Raw genomic sequence first — 18867 nt, 5'->3', positions numbered from 1 at the left:
AATAATTTTTATTTTTAGAGAGAGAGATCATGTAAGAGAGAGAGAGGGGGGAGGAGACCGCATTCCGTCCAGGCTCGCCGTTACCGTCAGATGAGGAGAGACAGCTCGGATATCTCCGTAGGGACACGTGGCATGCTGTGGCAGAGGATAACTAGGGCACCTATGCGGCACTCGACAGCCGCACACCAACCCTGAGAAATAAGTAGTGATGACTTTTCTTGCTCTCACTTTCCCCTCGTTCTTTCTTTTTTTTTTCTCCTTTGTAGCCGCCCATAGGTTCGGCAACCAGCCTCCGCGAAAGCTAGATGCATGGCTTAAATTAACGGAATGATTAAATTATCCCTGCAAATGCAGTTATTCTCGGCCGTACCCAGGTCTCAATTGAATTTGGAAGGTAATGGGCCGGGTAGGGCCGGTTATATGGGTAGTAATGGACCCGCACCCGACCCGGGACCTGTCAGGTCCAACATTTGAACTCGACGAGTCAGGTCTGGGTCCAAAACCTGGACCCGAACACTATTTGGGTCTAGATCTCGATCCGGTTGGACCCAACCTATCCCCGTAAACTGATGGATAGAGAATACTTCAAACCTAAAATACTTCAAGCCTTATTATTTACGTGTATTAAGGATTGTATACAATAACTCGTAGTCATTTTTAAGCTATTAAACAACAAATCTGATGAACTTGAAATTTAATGGCAGGTGATTATGACTTTATTACCAATGATAGGGGTATATGATGGTGGAAAAATGAGAAAAAAAAAGAAAAAAAGAGCTCATAGTGAGAGTGGCAATGGATTCGACTCGGGACCCGACGGGTATTAACATGGCTCCAACTTTTGGGCCCAACAAGTGAAGTCTGGGTCCAAATTCTATATCGAAATACTATTTGGATTTGACTCCAGGTCCAACCATACCTGACCTATTGCCACCCCTATTTGGAAGGCAAAGGGCGAGGTAGAGCAGGCGGAATGCACCAGAGTGATCGATTAGTCCGGTCCTAAAGAACTAGGACTTGGTTCATATAATTGTGATACAAGGGCCGGGCTAGGGCCCAATTCAGCCCAACCTCTTGTTATTATATTTACTAGCCTCTTGTTATTATATTTATATTTTTACTTTATTTATTTTTGGCCCGGCAGACCCAGACGGTGGGCCCAATAGGAACAAGGACCGTTGCCACACTTATTGCCACCATTATTGTATGGGTATCTTGGTCCAGTATCAGTGCATCACTAGAAACACTTTCTTTTTGTAGTTTTCTGGCCGCTTTCGACGCCCTTAGCCGCCCTCCCCACCGAACTCAGTTCCTAGCCTCCGCAAACCCTAGACGCCGGGCTACTCCTTCCTACAACAAAAATTACCCGAGAATAGAAGCGCCCCGACCCCCGTCAGACAATGAAGTTTTACTTTCCACATTAAATGTTAACAACACCTTTTAATCATGTAAGCGACGTGGCGTGAAAATTAATCCAACGGGGTGGTTAGAATTTGAACCACCCAATTTTTCCTAGTTAAAAGGATACAATTTTTATGAGGCCTAAACTTCATGAAAACAACATAAAACATCTCACCTCAAATATTCATCCAAAAAAATACTTTAAACAAAGAAAATCTTTCTCTAAAATCAATTTCCAATTCCCACTACAAAATTTGAATCTCAAAAATTAAAGATATTGCATATCTATAAATACTTCTTTTTAGGGCAAAATAGATAGCCTAGATATCATATTACAACATACATTGTTTTTAAGACTCGAATTACTTTTTTTTTTTTAACAACTAAAGTGCTCAATGCGAAAATGACCCATTTGAAGGTTATCCACGCCAGAACTCTAATTTTATGAGTTTTGAGTTGAGAGTTTACGTACTTTTAATAGGACTGAGGCCCTATCAAAACATCTTCCTAGTTCAAGATAAGTATGTCGGTTTGGTTCGTTGTTTTCCCTTATTTGAGTAGTATTTCACATGATGTCGGTCGTGTTCACTATTGATACTGAATTTGGGAGATTAAAGTAACGCGGTAAACAAAGGGTTGAAAAATCCAAGACGTTTCTGCTCCTGAATTTAAAAGGAAAAGTTTTATGTACGGGATAAACCTTATACTGAGTAAGGTGCACCTAAAAAATCCTAGAGAAAGATAGTTTTTTCATAAATCATTCATTTTTAATATTTTTAAGTGTTAAGATATTTGCTTCATCGTCATTTAAAACTTTATATTTGATAGTTGGGGGCAACAATAGATTTTCATATCATCACAAGCTTTACGGCAATAGTATTGAGGAGTACCTTACTTCAATAGTATAAGGCTGACACCTTATACAAATCTTACTGTGTATCAAAGATATTTTATTTTGAAATAAAAAATCTCACACTCTTCAATGACGGCCGCTTCCAGGTTCGGTACCGAGCCTACACCACTAAACTAAGGTACAAGAGACTAATGAGATTGACTTAATTAATTACCCCCACTTTCGAAGATTAACTTTGACTAAAATAACCCGTGTATGTAGCAAAAATAACAAAGTAGTTCATATAACTGCTCCACGTGTAAAATTTGACCAGCGGGAACCTCTAGGTGAGATTCGGCCCGACCAAAATATGACGATATTACCCCTATCTGAAATAATGTCTAACCGAAGTACCCTTTTATTTCGAACCTTTAATTGCCTGAAAACTTCTAGATACTAAGTAACAAAACAATTTGCTCTTCCGATTTCCATAGGCAGTCCCTATCATGTACAAAATTAACGAAATTATTCTTTGGAACAGTATATTGATCCTCATCACACCATCCAATGTGGACAATAGACGGTCGAGGGTTGCGATCGATTTTGGATGGACAGAACACTGCCCTCAATTGTATGTTGGCAAGCTTGATGAGCTATCACTATCTTATTTGGAATTAGGCAGGCACTTTAGCTTATAAATTAATTGGTTAATCCATCATCTTTTTTGTTAAAATTTTAAAGGCACTTCGATTTCTAGAAGGCGTAATTTTGAATTACTGGAGTACTTCTCTACACTATCGGTATCTACTTAACTTAGGTTAAAAAATGGATATTGCGAGCTCCATGTAAAATCTACTTCCTTAAAAGATGTAATTTCTAGTTTAACATAGGTTAAAAAATGGATATTGCGAGCTCCATATAATATCCACTTCTTTAGAATATGTGATTTCTAGCATCTTATCTCTTCCGAAGCACCAACACAGCCTAAAAATTTCAAGGGACAATATAAAATTAATAGCTCTTTAAAATACAAATACGAAAGTTACAATGGGTCATAAATAGTAGTTTTAACAAATATGTGAATTGCAAAATATGGCAAACAAAAAGATATACATACAACGACTATTACTAAAAGACAAAAGTACTAATATCATTTTCCAAATGACATATTTGAAATTTTAACTGAAACTACAGGGTATTGTATTAATTATTAAAAATATCTAGGACACGTATTCCAAAATGCTATCTGGTTGTAATGAAATTTTTTAATTGAGCTTTCACTCAAAGAAGGCCTTACTTATAAAAAATAAAGTTCTTATAAAAAAAAAGTGTATATGTTTTAATAAATACATCAAGCAAAAGCCATTCTAATATATTCTAATATTAATATTTGCATTTTAAGGATTGTTAACTAAAAGTAGACCTAACTTTAGAAGTACCAAAAACAATTATTATCATTTCTGGCCACAGTTCACAAAACTACAAGCCCTTTATACATTTTCTTCAAGTTAAAAGTTTACATGGCAACCTTATAATGTAGAGCTACATATACACCTCAAGAATCCATCGGAAAAGGTAGTTTTAATATTGAAAAACCTTTTGATTGATCATCTCGACATCGAGATGTATGACCATGAAAAGTAAAAAGATTTTAAGTCTCATAAATAGTGCATTTTACAACATATTATCTACACCATCCATTTTCAATATTTTCATATATTTATAGATCTATTTGATTTTAACCATTTTTTAAATTTAAAATTTTATAATTAAATATAAAAATAGATTTTGAGATAATCCTAAAAATATTTTACATCAAAATTATATATCATGATAAAATTTGAAGGCACACTTTACCTCTACAGCTACATATGCATCCGTATGCCAACTGCACCCTTTCTTAAAATTGGTCGTCTTGTTGTCATTTATTATCATTTTTTGCAACAGTTCACAAAACTACAGTACCTTTACACAATTTCTTCAAATAGGTCGTCTTCTTGTCATGTGACCATTTACAAATGAGAACATTTACAACCTTCAGTCCAAAAAGGAAAAAGACATCCAAAACCGTCATATATGAAATCCGATGGTCATTCTTATGGGCAAGTGAAGAAAAATCACATTTGATGCTTTACTATTTTGTAACATAAGTTGCCTCATTCAATTATTTCCTCTTTTTATTTTCTTTCATGGGCTATGTCAAAATCACCTAGTTTTACTATTATATCACTATCCAACTTTTTCACGTTACTGTCCAAGAATTGTGTGGAAAATATCGAAAGGTCCACTACCGCTTACGAAGTGATGAATTTGAATGGTTCCGGATCATAATGGAGGTTATATACTAACTTTTCGAGTCCTTATGATACATGTGTAACTAGTGTAAGGGTCTGCAAAAGTACCGTGGGACTTGAATTAGATCTTCAATGAAATTAGAGACTTATTGAGTGTTAGGCAAGTCTCTTTCCATCATTTATCATCATCCAAGCTTTGTTCCCATTATTTAAGGTCCACTTCATGAATCATATTTTGTCACTCTGCTTTATCAAGGTCATACCTTCAATAAAACAATAAGTTACTATATATTGGAATTCTCTTTCCAACATTAACATCTCTAATAAAATATGGAAAGGAAAGCCGATACTTTGGCCACATAAGGTGTAGCCAAGGCAATTTTGAAAGTAAATAGGTTATGATTTCCTAGAGGAATGTTTTGTATAGTGAGTGTTGATGTTCATAGACAAAATATACTATGGAAGAAGCTGTATAGTTTTAACTGATTCATAAAAAGTAACACATTAATTCTTCAAAATAAAGGGATAAAACACTTAACGAAAAAAATAAAATAAATATGTGTGGAAATTTTAAATGTATCTTAAGAGAATCCAACCATTGTTTACTTCGTTTCCTTATTCCCTAGACTCATGGGCCTCACGAATTTGTTTTTCATTAGAAGTGGGACATGCTTTTGTTGTGAAATATTGAATATCTTGGATATTTTAGAGACAATGGGATTTTAACATCATAAACTTTAAAAAACAAAGAGGATTTTAATAAATAAACATATGTTTTGAATTATTACTTAGTCGTTGAGACTGCCTACCGTCGCAAAGGTTCCACTAGAATAAAATTAGATTATTAAATAATCTTGTAGAACTTGAAACGAATCAGATGGACAAAGATTCTAAGAGCTTTACCTTAATTTTTATGAAACTTTGCAATGATATTGCACGATTTATAATAAAATATATATTGATTAAAAGAATTGGGAAAAGAAAAAGTATCCGTCCACATCATTGGAAGGGTGCATTATGCACCCTTCCAATTATTGAGATCTCGTATAGCCTTATTCAATCCAAACCATTAAAAGGTGCTTGTCCACCTTTTAAGCGTCCACATGATGTTGATGCTCATAGACCTTGAGCTACTACCGTAGTCCAGTGGATCACTAAAAGTCACACGTTGTCCTGTGCTTTTAGATTGTTGGTGTACATTAAAACTTGTCTCCAATAAAACCTTCACAACAATCTAAGGGCACTTCTTATGAATCTTGCTAGCCTATATTTGCATGATATTTGGTTGTGCTATGATACTACGTGCATATACATTGTACGTTAATCTAGATGCATTTTTACTTTGGATCCATGATCTTGAAGTTTAAAAAAGAGTGCAGATCTATGATATGTAAAGAATTTAAATGAATGATGATCGAAATAGTAAAAATAAAATTTGAAAGTATAAATGTGTTTTAAATTTTTTTAGATTTATGATTGTGGTGGTCAAGGTCATCAACTTGTAAAATTTAAATTCAAAGTCGATCTCTAAAGTAAATTTGAAGGAAACCACATTTGAATAAGTACATCGGCCAACACATCAAAAACTTCATCCATTGATAGCCAACCAGCCAAAAATTTGAAATGGTATGTAGTTTTTTTATTTTGGGTAACTCAGTGGGGAATGCGGGCCGTATTTGTTTTTTTAAATAGTTTAGGCATTAGTTTTTTTTAAGGTTTATTAGTGGGGCTACGAAACAATTAGTTTTTTTAAAGTATTAATGGGGTTAGTGTCAGTGAGAATCGAAACCACAACGTGATGACTAGGGTATCGAGGTGCTACAACCATGACCTAAGCCCCTTGCTCAAATAGTGTGTTGTATGTAATATAAAATGTTGGTATTAAATTTGAGTTGTAATATGTACTTTTTCTATTTAAAAATTTACTCCTGCACAAGAGGCACTAGAGGCCCTAAAACCATCCTTCGGCAACGATTTTGTGGGACATTAGTCAACATCCCCTCCCCCACATCCTAAAAATGTAAAAAAAACTGTGCTTACATTTAATAATATTTGGCGATGTCAAGTGTAGGGTCATGTACCATAATTTAATTAAAATGTATGGCCTTTCTCTTTAGCCGCCTACAATTAGTGAATGCTTAGTAATTTTAATTTAAACTTTGCTTTCAATATTTTTCAAATAATTGAATAAAGCAAAGGGACATAGTAAGTATATATCTCTGTCAAAGTTCTCCTCTTTCGGCCCTATGTATATTTTGTTTTTTTCTCTTAAAAAAAGAAGTTTTACGGTTTGAATGGTTGGTTGGCTTAAATATTGGGGTTAGGTGAGGGAATTGACCAAGCTAATCGGTAGTCAGTAGTGACCACGATTTAACTGCGTATCAGTGATGTCATGGATGATGTCATTGGCACTCAGCCATTGGATTGAAGACGGTTGCCAACAGTATTGCTCTTCCTTATCCATGGCCTGAGATCTCCCACAATATGCGGCTAATCGTTGCACAAAGTTCTCCATATTAACTATGCTTAGTCCTCTACATTGTGCTCAATCCAAAAAGTAGACTTCTAAATGGGATGGAATAATATATACTGATAACGTCCTTGTAGATTGTAAATTTCAAGGAAACGCATTGAGGGTCAATTGTTTTTAATTAACATTAGTGTAGGTTTCTATATTTCTCCTACATCATAACAGATCTATGTTTTCCCTACCATCAAGCTGTTCAATTTTGATTAAGAGAACTGTTCACCGTTTGATATTAGATCCGACGTCTCAAAATATTTTATTTTTTATTTTTTTATACAAATTGTATGAATATGAAATTTGGTACGTGCCATCTTCTCATTGGGACGCACCTATAAAACATATTAAAAATAATTTTTTGGATAAAATATCATGACCAAAATACCCCTTGAAACTTTAAGGGGTATTTGTTTTATTTTAGTTTATTTAAAATATTTATTTAATATTTTTAATTAGTGCGAGTTTAATAGAGGATTGGATATACAAAATTTTGTGTCAAAATAGTTTATAGAAAAAAAAGTAAAAATAAAATAGTGTAGAGACGTGACATTGTGATTGGGGCAATCTTAATATTTAGAATGGCCGGGTGGATAAGCAGAAGTATATACATTTTATGTTGTAGGGAAACATAAAAAGCTTTCCCTTTTATTTTACTCAATTACTTTTAAAAACATATCTTAAAGTATTGGGTTCTAATTCTAGTAAAACTATTGGGTTCTAATAACATGATGGGGTACCCATTTGTGCAGGTAAGAGTTCAAAAAGTCTATCAATTCGTTTTGACTCGGCCGAATTACTCGGACTCGGGCCTTTGCCAAGCCTGCTTGTCCGAAGTTGGAGGTCCATTGGGGATCTTAAAAAAAAATTATAAAGAATTTTTAAAAATAAGAAATATATTTGTAATGTATTTATCTATGTTTCTATCATTTTAACAAAGCTTGAAAGGTATTTTGGCCACGAAGACTTATTTTTACATTTTTTGAGTTTTTTTGAAAATATCCCCGACCACGAACTCATTTTTTAAAATACGGAGCAGGTTAGTAGTTGCCATTGCTAATATGGTTATAAACTCATGAAAACGACTCGTTTCGTGCTGTAGTTTCCTTCATAGGTAGAAGCCAAAAAGGTACTATCTACACATAGGTTAATCTCAATAAATTTGTTTTCATAATTCCACTTTCGAAAATAATGTCTCAAGATTAATAAAAACTGTCTAATTTTGAAAGAGTGAGATCTAAGTGTGAGAATACTCAAATTTCAATTTCATTTATAGAGAATAATCATCCAATGGTTTTAAGGTGGCTAACAAAATTTCAGACAAGTAGGTCATATGACCGAGGGAGTAGGGGTAAAATATATTCTCGAGGGAGCATAGTGTACATTCTCTTGCTCGAATTTGTGTTGCTTCTTTGAAGTTCAAGTCTCTGTTTTGTTCTCTCAATTTGTAAAAAAGTCTGGAATGTTGCTCTCTGATTTTCCATGTGAAATTGTCATAAAAATCTTGACTGGGTTCTAAGGGTGAGTCAACGTCATCAGTTCATGAAACTATTATTTCCTACCCTTCTCGCCCATCAACCATATCTTTCACCTGCCCATGCTTCATCCTCTCACATTCTTCGTAACTTAACTGCCCTGCCCTCTCTCTTTCTTTTTCAAGGTCCGACACTACGTACATTGGATTCATCCAACCGTATATCACGTGGCGCCCACGGGAGTGACGTATTTTTCATTTTTTATAATATTTTATTTTATTTATTTATTAATTTTATTAAAATATTTTACTAACGAATCAGTGAGATTGAAAGACACACCTTACAATTGCTCTTACCTACTCTATAGGATGCTCTTACTACCTACTCTATAGGTGTGTTGCCGACCTTTAAAGTCAATATTTTCGTGACTCTCTCTCTCCCTCTCTCTCTCTCTCAATGTTGGTTGGTAAGCAAGTTTCAACTTTGTAGCGTGCACATAAACTTGAAGCTCTCAATTCCCAAACGGTGGGCAGTCAGTGGACCACAGGCCGCTGTTTTCTATTTATTTACATCCGTATAAAATTTATAGCAAGTAGGACATCTGGGTCAAGGGGAAGGTACTATTCGCCACACGACAATACTCATTACTCTCCCAAGAGTAAATAAAGCTGAATGTTCACTGTGCTCTGCACGACCACAAAAGCACTGGGCACTTGCTTTGTTGGGTAATTTTTTTTTAATACGTAATTCTGAAATCTACCTCAGGATTCTAGATAAATTTTTTTTTGAAAAAGTTTATATAAGGTTGAGGCTCTAAACGGTCACGAAAAAGCCCTCAAATCTATTCATCTCGACTTTGAGATATATAGAGGTAAAAAAAATGGAATTCAAGTCATAAAAATAGTGCACCTTGTAATGCATTATCTAGATCGTCAATTTTTAATATTAACAAGTGTTCCTAGATTTGCTTGATCGATACTATTTTTGAAGTTTTCAATTTTATAATTGAAGATGAAAATAAATTTTTATATCATTATAAAGATTTTTTACACTAAATCGACAACTTTCACACTATTTGAAGGTGCGCCGTACCTTTGATGCTTCGGGCCTTAGCCTTATACAAACCACATTCTTATTCTATTAACGAATTTATAGATTTTGAGTTATTAAATAATTAGATCGGATCATCCCTAAGTTAGGCAATCATCGTTCAATCTTAGGAAGTAACTGCTTCTAGCCACCAGAGTGTGTTCACATTTTTATATTATATTATTTATTTTTTGAAGTTATTCGATGGATTGGAAGGGTTACACTGTCAAAATTTTAAACCCTACGAATCAATGTAGGAAAAATCGAGCTGTTTAAATTCTAACCTCCCGCCCGAATAGATTGGAACTGGTCACCGATTGGTTTTGGTGAATCGACAGAGTATTTTTAAAAAAGTTATATAAAATCTCAAAAAATAAGGGATTTTTTTTGTAATGTATTTTTTTTAATGTTTTTCATCATTTCGGCAAAATTTTAAAACTGTTTTGCCCATTAATACTTATTTTTGTATTTTTTAAAAAATTTAAAAATACCCTTAAGCACAAATTAATTATTTACAATTCATTTTTTTATTAATTTTCAACTTTATTTGGATGTGTTGTGCTTAATTATGCTTTACTTTTACTGTTCATATTTTATTAGATTTTTTTGTATTTTTTTAACACTTTTTTGACATCTGAGACTTGCCTGGTTAGGCGGGTTGAACCGGCCAATTTATCGGTTAGGCCGATTGAACCGCTTTTGGCCTAGATCCAATTAACCTTTCCGATTCGAGTTTTCCTACACCATTGCCAATACACAAGGAATAGAATCAATGATTTTACCTGAGGGATTGAATTATGAAAATGCTCTTGCAAATCTTCTTGCTGAAGACAATACTCTCATCCTCTCTCTATCGCTTTAAGGCTACATGTTTCTCTCTCTACAGGAAGGATGGGCAAAGCCCATTTGGGCAAGGACCTTATGCACAATATACTACAGCTAGAATTGGGGCGCCTTTTTAAAGCTATGAAGAGACTCCACCAAACCGTTTGTGGCCTTTTGGGTACACTTGGGTCTTCATACAACGACCTTTCCATGCCGCGACAAAACAAAGACGCACATGCTTGCTTTTTCGCTCCTCTTTTGCTCTTTGTTTGAAGCGAAAGCATAGAAACCTTTACCTTTGAATATATATTTGTTTAATATTTGTACCATAATCGGTTTGGCCCGGTCCCACAACAAGTTTTTTTTAGAAAAAGTTGTTCATGAGTCAGCAGGTGCAAGAGCCCGGCTAAAATAAATTTAGACGGTGTAAAAAAATTTCTTCAAAAAAATCACATTTTAAATATTATATTTTTATTTTTTTATATTTATACATCTTGAAGTCGAGATAAAAATATTGGAGGGTTATCCAAAGTTGGAAACTCTCTTCGAAGGATTTTTTAATGCACTTACTTCGATAGTAAAAGGTTGACACCTGACCCTTTTTTTTTTTTTTGTAAAAGTTCAACTCGTGATCAATTAAAAATAATTAGCTCTGACGTTAAAAATTTAGATCTTTGAGCTGGGCTGGGCTGGGCCTGAGCCGGCCCTATAAAGATTCAATATTTTATTTTCATATTCATGATAAATTTAACCTAGATCATGAATACTTAAAATTTTAGATTAAAAATCTATTTTTAAAATAGATTTAAGTGGGCCTGCAATATGTATAGTAGGCGCACTCATAGAAACCCCATCGATGTTTTAAATGCCACATAACTTTTTACCAACTTCGCGGTGGCTCCTTTCCAAAGGCCAATGAGATACTTTGGTCTATAAAAAATAAAAATATTTAAAGCCTTTTTTAACACCAAGATTTTTCCATGTGAGTTTCGTGACACAAATACTAATGAATTTATTTTAGTTACTCCCATCTCTCTTGATAAATTTTTTGGTGAATTTAGTCCATTTACATAGAAATTGGTTATCCTGTGTCTAAAAGGAACACTGGGAACTCATCATGCTCTCTGTTCTCTCGAAAGTGTCTAAACAATGGGTTCTTACCTTTATTTTTTTAACCAGTTTTTAAATATCATAGATTCGGATTGGAATCCACCCGATCTAACTCTAGAGCCATCATAGTGATTCACACGGTTTCTGTGGAATCATTTAGTTCATTGCAATGAAAAAACGAGTTTTATAAGAACTGCAATTTCCTGAAATTAATTTTTGGTTATGTCCTTTATTTTAGAGATATTTTAAAAATATTGTAAAATATTGAAAAAATATTAAGTTTCATAAAGATGTCCCCTTTTTTTCAAAAATGCCCTTATATTCGATAGTGAGAGTACCCATCTAAGGTTTTAGCCTCACAATTGCAAAAGTATTGTCTGGTAGTGCGAGTACCATACATTATCTTGGGTAATGTCTTGTTTGTTACTCCATACCAAACTAAATCATTTTTTTTTTCTTTTTCTTTTTTCTAACGTAAACTAGATCAGTAATGTCTATTGAACACACACCTATATACTTTTAAAATCAAGTTCGGTACTATTAACACCAAACTTGTTTCCGGCTAAAAAGAAAAAGAAAAAGAAAAATTGTTTGGTATTGAGAGTACTGAACAATACATTAAGCCAAGATGGTATTCGATACTCCAAGAACCAACCAAAATTTTTGCAATTGAGATACAGTAAGCTTAGTTTGGTACCTAAGGTATCAAATTTAAGGGAATTTATTTTAAAGTTTTCTAAATCACCGAGGCGCATCCAATAGATCACCTTATTCCAACCAATTGTAAATAGTCATTGCCTAATTCCAACCGTTGCCTAAATTCCAACCAATCTTTGGACCTCCAAAATCCCCACCCTATAAACATTTATTTTTATTTTATTTTATTTATTTTAAAATTTTCTAAATTACCGATCACACTGTCAAATATTCAAGGGAAAATTACAAAAAAACCTCTAAGACTACAATTTCTATGCAACTTACGCCTAACCAAATTTTTTTTCTCACTTTTTTCCCCAAAATACATTTTTTATGCAAATACCCTCACCAAAAAATAAAAATAGGAAATGCGTAAACTACCTTCCCTTACATTTACCTTACGCACCCCTCTCTGTCCTCTATCTCACCAAAATAGGGCTCCGAAACTGTGTAAGTGTGGTCTGGCAATAAAACACTATGTAAAGGGCAATGGTCCGGAAATTGCAAAGGGCGGTTCAACAGTTGCAAAGGGCGGTCCGACAGTTGCAAAGTTGGTCGGGCAATAGATGTTACTCGATTCCAGTGCTCCAGAATTATGTAAAAGGCGGTTCGATAGTACTCATTTTCGGTCCGATAGTCGTCATAGGGTAGTTCGATACTTAGGTTTCTATAAAGGGCAATGTGATAGTGCGCTCCGGCAATGTGCTACTGGGTATCAAATCTGGCCAAAGTTATTTGGCCAAAGTTATTGTGTACAGGAAGGGCATTTCTATCTAAAAAAAATGAACTTTTTTCTTTGGGGGTATTTGCATAGAAAGTTTGTTTTGAGGGAAAAAGTGAGAAAAAAAACTTAGCTTGGATAAGTTGCATAGAAAGTGTGGTTTTTTTATTTTTTTTTGTAATTTTCCCAATATTCAAACCGTACAAAACTTTTGTGGCAGCTTCCTCTATTTTGTTGAATTACGTACATGTCATTTTCCCTAGGTATTAATTGGATCATCACAATTTATGGCATATCTCTCCTTGTTAGTACCTCCTTTTTTTTTTCTTTTTTTTTAGGGAAAAGTTTATATAGAGCCAAGGCTCTAAACAATCAAATTTGAGCCTATCTCAAAAATCTCACTGGAAGAGGTTTTTTTGATGTTCAAATATCTTCAAATTGATCATCTCGACATCAAGAAGCATGGACATGAGAAAAAAATAGATCTCAAGTTTTAGAAATAGTGTATTTTGTAACACATTTTTTTACCGTGAATTTTCAAGATTTTAAAGTTCTCATAGATCTATTGATCTACTCTATTTTTGAAGCTTTAAACTTTATAAATAAATATAAAAATATGTTTTAAGGCTATCACAAAGATTTACAATATTGAAACTATATTTCTCGATACTATTTGAAGGTAGGCTCTAATTTCATTGTTTATACAAACTGCACCTTTATTTTTAACGTTAAACATAATTTTTATTAATTATTGAGAAGAAAGGCTCTAAAGTTACACCAAGAAGAAATTCCAATTTAATTTAGCTCCACTTAGCACAAATTTAATGAGATAGGATGAAATTTCTACATGGCATGGGCTTTATGAAAACAAAATAAAGCCTCACTTCAAATCCTCATTTGGAAAGCACTTTCGGCATTGGAAATTTTGATGAAGTAAAAATAATTTTCTATACCGACAATAAAATTTCAAACTCAATAAATAGTATAGATCTTGTGTATTTTAGGGTGAAATGGATGATCTAGATGATTTGTTCCAATAAACATTACTTTTAAATTTTTGAAATCCAAGTGTTTTTGCACAAACATAATGTTCAAGCTGAAATCGTCGGTATAAAGATATTCAACACTTAGAATTACAATTTTTGACGAGTTATGAGATGAAGCTTTAGTTATTATGAGAGGGCTACAGCCCTATCAAACCATGTCCTATCAATCAATACTCTCTCTTCCTTCTCCCTGCAACCTCTCTCTCTCTATATTTCCAAAAAAAAAAAAAGTTCCAATTGGATTCTAATTCACGTGATGGTGAATGATGAATCTGTTTTTTTGTCTCAAAGTCATTTTGTCTCCGAATTATGATGCATGAAACCTACACGTCCACTGGACTAGTCAGCCTAAAAAACCAATCTAGAAGGTTTCTATCTCTCGGACCCAAAAGTTTGTAAAGGGTGATGTTTTTATAAGGCGGCTTCCTAGTGCTGTAGAATGTACGTCTCTTAATTTTGCCCTAGGGATATGAAATATTACATTGGCCAGAAAATATTTTTTATTGAAATGTCATAGCCGCTAAAATAAATTTTTTTTATGCAGTTATGAGATTCAAAATTCAAACAATAATACAAATCGAGCATATTTATAAACATATAATCATCATCATCATTTTAGCCGTTTCTCAATATTGGAGTCAGCTATATGAATTTTGGTTCTCCACTTTATTAGATTCATGATGGGTTGTGGCAAAATTTTATGTTGGCTGTTTACCTAAAACAACCATGCCCCTTTATATGAGTTGGGTTAAAGGAAAGTTTAAAGTCATCACCCTCCTTAAACCAATTATAAACACATAAAATTCTTTAAATTATATGGTCTAGATAATTTATTACAAGATACACGACTTTTTAGGATTTAAAATTTTTGTTTTCTTTATATCTGAGGTTGTGATTATAATGTTGGAGTGTTTTTCAAGATCGACAACTCTCTTTTAGAGGATTTTTGAGGTGCACCTTGCTTTGATAGCATAAGGTTGGCACCTTATATAAACTGTATTCTTTTGTAAAAGTTCAACTGTAGAACAATTACTTATACAAAAAAAAAAAACCGGTGATCAATTAAAAATATTATTCTGATGTTAAAATTGTAGATCTTTGAGCTGGGCCGGGCCTGAACCAGCCCTATAGGGACGTACGCCAAGTTCAAGCCAAAAGTATGGCCCAGCTAGGCTTAGTCCATTTCTAGGCCTAGCGAATTTATAGATACGACTCCTTTCAAGGAGTCTAGACAGTGGATGTGTTTGATTTCTGGTACTTATGGCCCACCGACCTTAAAGGTTTAGGTTTTTATAGCTCTTATGCCTTGGACAACAAGAAGTGCTACATTAAATAGGAAGCCGGAAGTTTCATCTCCCCCAAAAATAGGAATTTCTGCCATCCATCCCATTATCAATGACCAGATTTTGGGAGGAATATCTAGCCTTTATCACTCATCACTCAAATGGAGATGATATTCGGATGGTTTGATGTTGATTTTGGAAGCATCTTTAGACAATATAATAATAACAATTTGATCAAAATATTATAATCAAAATACTTCTTAAATTTTTAGAGGTATTTTAGTCATTTTATTTTATTCAAATTATTAATTTTATATTTTATTTATAGATGAGTTATGATTAATGAATGAATGTCCCAAATTTCAACTCATTCCATATGTCAAGAAAAATATAATATTCAAATTTCTTAACATGATCTCATCCTGGTTGAAATTGATAGCCTTCGAGGTGAACTACAATATGGACTATTTTAGTCATTTAAAAAATGTTTATTATACTTTTCTATATTATATCGATATTGAATTTGGAGTTTGTTTGGAGTTTGTTTGTGCCAAATTCTGAAGCTAAAGATTACACAAAATTTGAGTAAAATAAAATAGTCTTCGAGGTGAACTACAATATGGACTATTTAGTAATTTAAAAAATGTTTATTATCTTTTTCTATATTATATCGATATTGAATTTGGAGTTTGTTTGTGCCTGAAGCTAAAGATTACACAAAATTCAAGTAAAATTAAATAACCAAAAGTATTATTGGAAATACTTTTTTACATGGAAAATTTTTATATAAGGATGCAACCTTATAATGTAGAACTACGGATGTCCCTCAAAAATCTATCGGAAAAGATAGTTTTAATATTGAAAGGCCCTTTGATTGATCATCTCGACATCGAGATGTATGACTATGAAAAATAAAAAGATTTTAAGTCTAAAAAATAGTGCATTCTACAACATATTATCTACACTGTCCATTTTCAAGATTTTCATATGTTTATAGATCTACTTGATTTTAACCATTTTTGAAATTTAAAATTTTATAATTAGATATCAAAATATATTTTGAGATAATCTTAATAACATTTTACATCAAAATTATATGCCATGATAAAATTTGAAGGGCACCTTACCTCTACACCCACAGGAGGCATCTATGTGCCAACTGCACCATTTTTATATATTGATACCTAAAAATTTATTCTCAGCTTGATGCATAATATAAAATAAAATTGAGATACTCAAATACACACTCTGACTACCAATTTTATGGTGATCAACAACCATCATTAAATGTTATTTTTGTGTGATCCAGACTATACTCCGTCGTTGCTGGTCCTAAACCCGAATGAGAAAAGAGGAGAGTTGTTTTCAATTAGCAGCCAGCAGAAAACTTTTGCCGCATCCCTATCATGAATCCTAAACCAACATTATATGCTCATGTTAGGGCTTTTTATAAGTATCGTGTTGTATTGGCACACAAGTGAGAAAAATTAGGGGTAGTTCCAGTAGGCAATAAAATGAGGGAAAGTGGACTTAGGTAATATGGCCATGTGTAGCATTGACCTAGAACACCACCGGTTAGCAAAGGTGCTTTGGTTCAAGTGAAAGGTTCTAAAAGGATAAGATGAAGGCCCCAAAGCATATGGATGGAAGTACTTTTAACAAAAACATTGACAGATCTACTCAAAAATCAATGAACTGTTGAAGAACATAATGTTCTTGATCCATGTCCGCCTTCTTCTGAATTTCTCATCCTTTAATCATTAAAATATCTTGAAATTAGGTTAACTGTGAAGTACTTTAAATCATCTAAATAATCCTTGCCTGGATTTGTTCTGTTACAATAAAAAAATTGATGGATCTGGCTAGAAAATCTCTGATTTGTTGAAGAACAGAGTGTTCCTAAACCATATATGCCTTCTTCTAGTTTCTCATCGTTTTCTGATCCAAATTTATTGGTATTTGGTTCATTTTAAAGTTCTTTAAATGTTGTATAGATTCCTTATATTGGTTTGTTCAAATTTCACAAAACAATTGATAGATCTGGCACTAAAATCTCCAGTCTGTGGAAGAACACAGTGTCCAGTCTGTCGAAGAACATAGTGTTCTTGAGCCCATCAGCTTTTTGCTCGATTTTTATTTTTTCTCACCCAAATTTCATGAAATCAAAGTCAGACTCAGTTTCAAGCTTATTTCATCCCTTTCATAAGTACTAGCTTTTCATAAATTTTCCCCATTCCCTATAGTTTAGAAATGTATACGACTTGGACAAGTTATTTAGACTTCGCAAATAACTCATACTTTGGCCGATTCGTGTATGAGAACAAATACACTAAACTACAAAATTATAAGGGAAATTGTTTCATGCAGGCTGGACTGCATTTTTACAATACGTGGTCTAGAGGTATAAAGCATCCCTCTTAAAGATGATGCAAATAGGTGGTCCATATAAAAACAAATGTAACTAATGGTCTAAATGTTTTTTTAATATAATAATTATTTTTTTCATATTCATGATCCCCATGTTAAATATTATATATTCTCTAAAAATTAGGATTAAATTATATATTTTTTTAATAGAAAAAAGAATTATATTTTAAAAAACATATTTATTGCCAAGCCCGCATTTCTACAATATGCGGGCTGGCCGCATAGGAACCGTGTCCAATAATAATAGTTGAACCTTAAATGCATGCCTGTTCCAAAAATTGGTGCATTTATAGTGTCCGTGAAAGGATGCGAGGTCACTATTGCTGGGGTTTCTCTCTCTCTCTCAAAAGGATGAACGATCAAACTTTGCAATGTTTCCAAATTCGTTTTGGGGTCTGTTTTTGGTTAAGTGAGAAAAATGAAATAATTTGGTACTTCGGCCAATTCATGGAAGATTTCGATTTTGTTTTATTTTAATATAAATAAATTAGATATTTATATATATAAAATATGAAAATAATGAAAATTTTAAAATTAAATTTTGTAAAAAATAAAAATACTTCTATATAGTATTTATTTGCTTGGGCTGAAGACGTCGATTTAGACGAATTTGCCTGACGCAAACCTGAATCTGACTGAAGTGGCCCGAATTTAATTGAAGCAATATCACCTATACATAAAAATAACGACAATACATATAAATAATAAAAAAAATAAAAAATTAAAATTAAAATAATAAAAAATACTTTTATGTAGATATTTCTTTGCTGGAGCCGACGAGGCTGAAGCTTCAGTCGAATATGCCGGAACTAGACCTGAATTTGATTGAAGCGACAACACGAAGCTTTACTTTACTTCGGTCTAGATCTAAAATCTGTAGGTCGTAGCAAAACGAATTTGACATCCTTGGATCAAATATCTTAGTGCAGGGCGTCTCTCTCTAAAAGAATGAGTGGCATACTTAGGCAGAAGGTCTATCTGACTCAGTGTTCGCAAAATCGAAATCGGAGATCGGCTTGAAGGCAGTTTAACCGGCCTTACCGATAAACCGGCCGATTCAACCGCTCTAACCGTGCAAGTCCCAAGTGGTCAAAAAAGTGTTAAAAACAATCTACTAAAATATGAAAATCATATAAAGAATGATTAA

The sequence above is a fragment of the Amborella trichopoda genome, chromosome 1, assembly GCF_054954075.1.
Source record: "Amborella trichopoda isolate Santa Cruz 75 chromosome 1, AtrichopodaSantaCruz75HAP2 v2.0, whole genome shotgun sequence".
In the NCBI taxonomy this organism is placed as follows: domain Eukaryota; kingdom Viridiplantae; phylum Streptophyta; class Magnoliopsida; order Amborellales; family Amborellaceae; genus Amborella; species Amborella trichopoda.
This window is presented reverse-complemented; position numbering follows the sequence as displayed.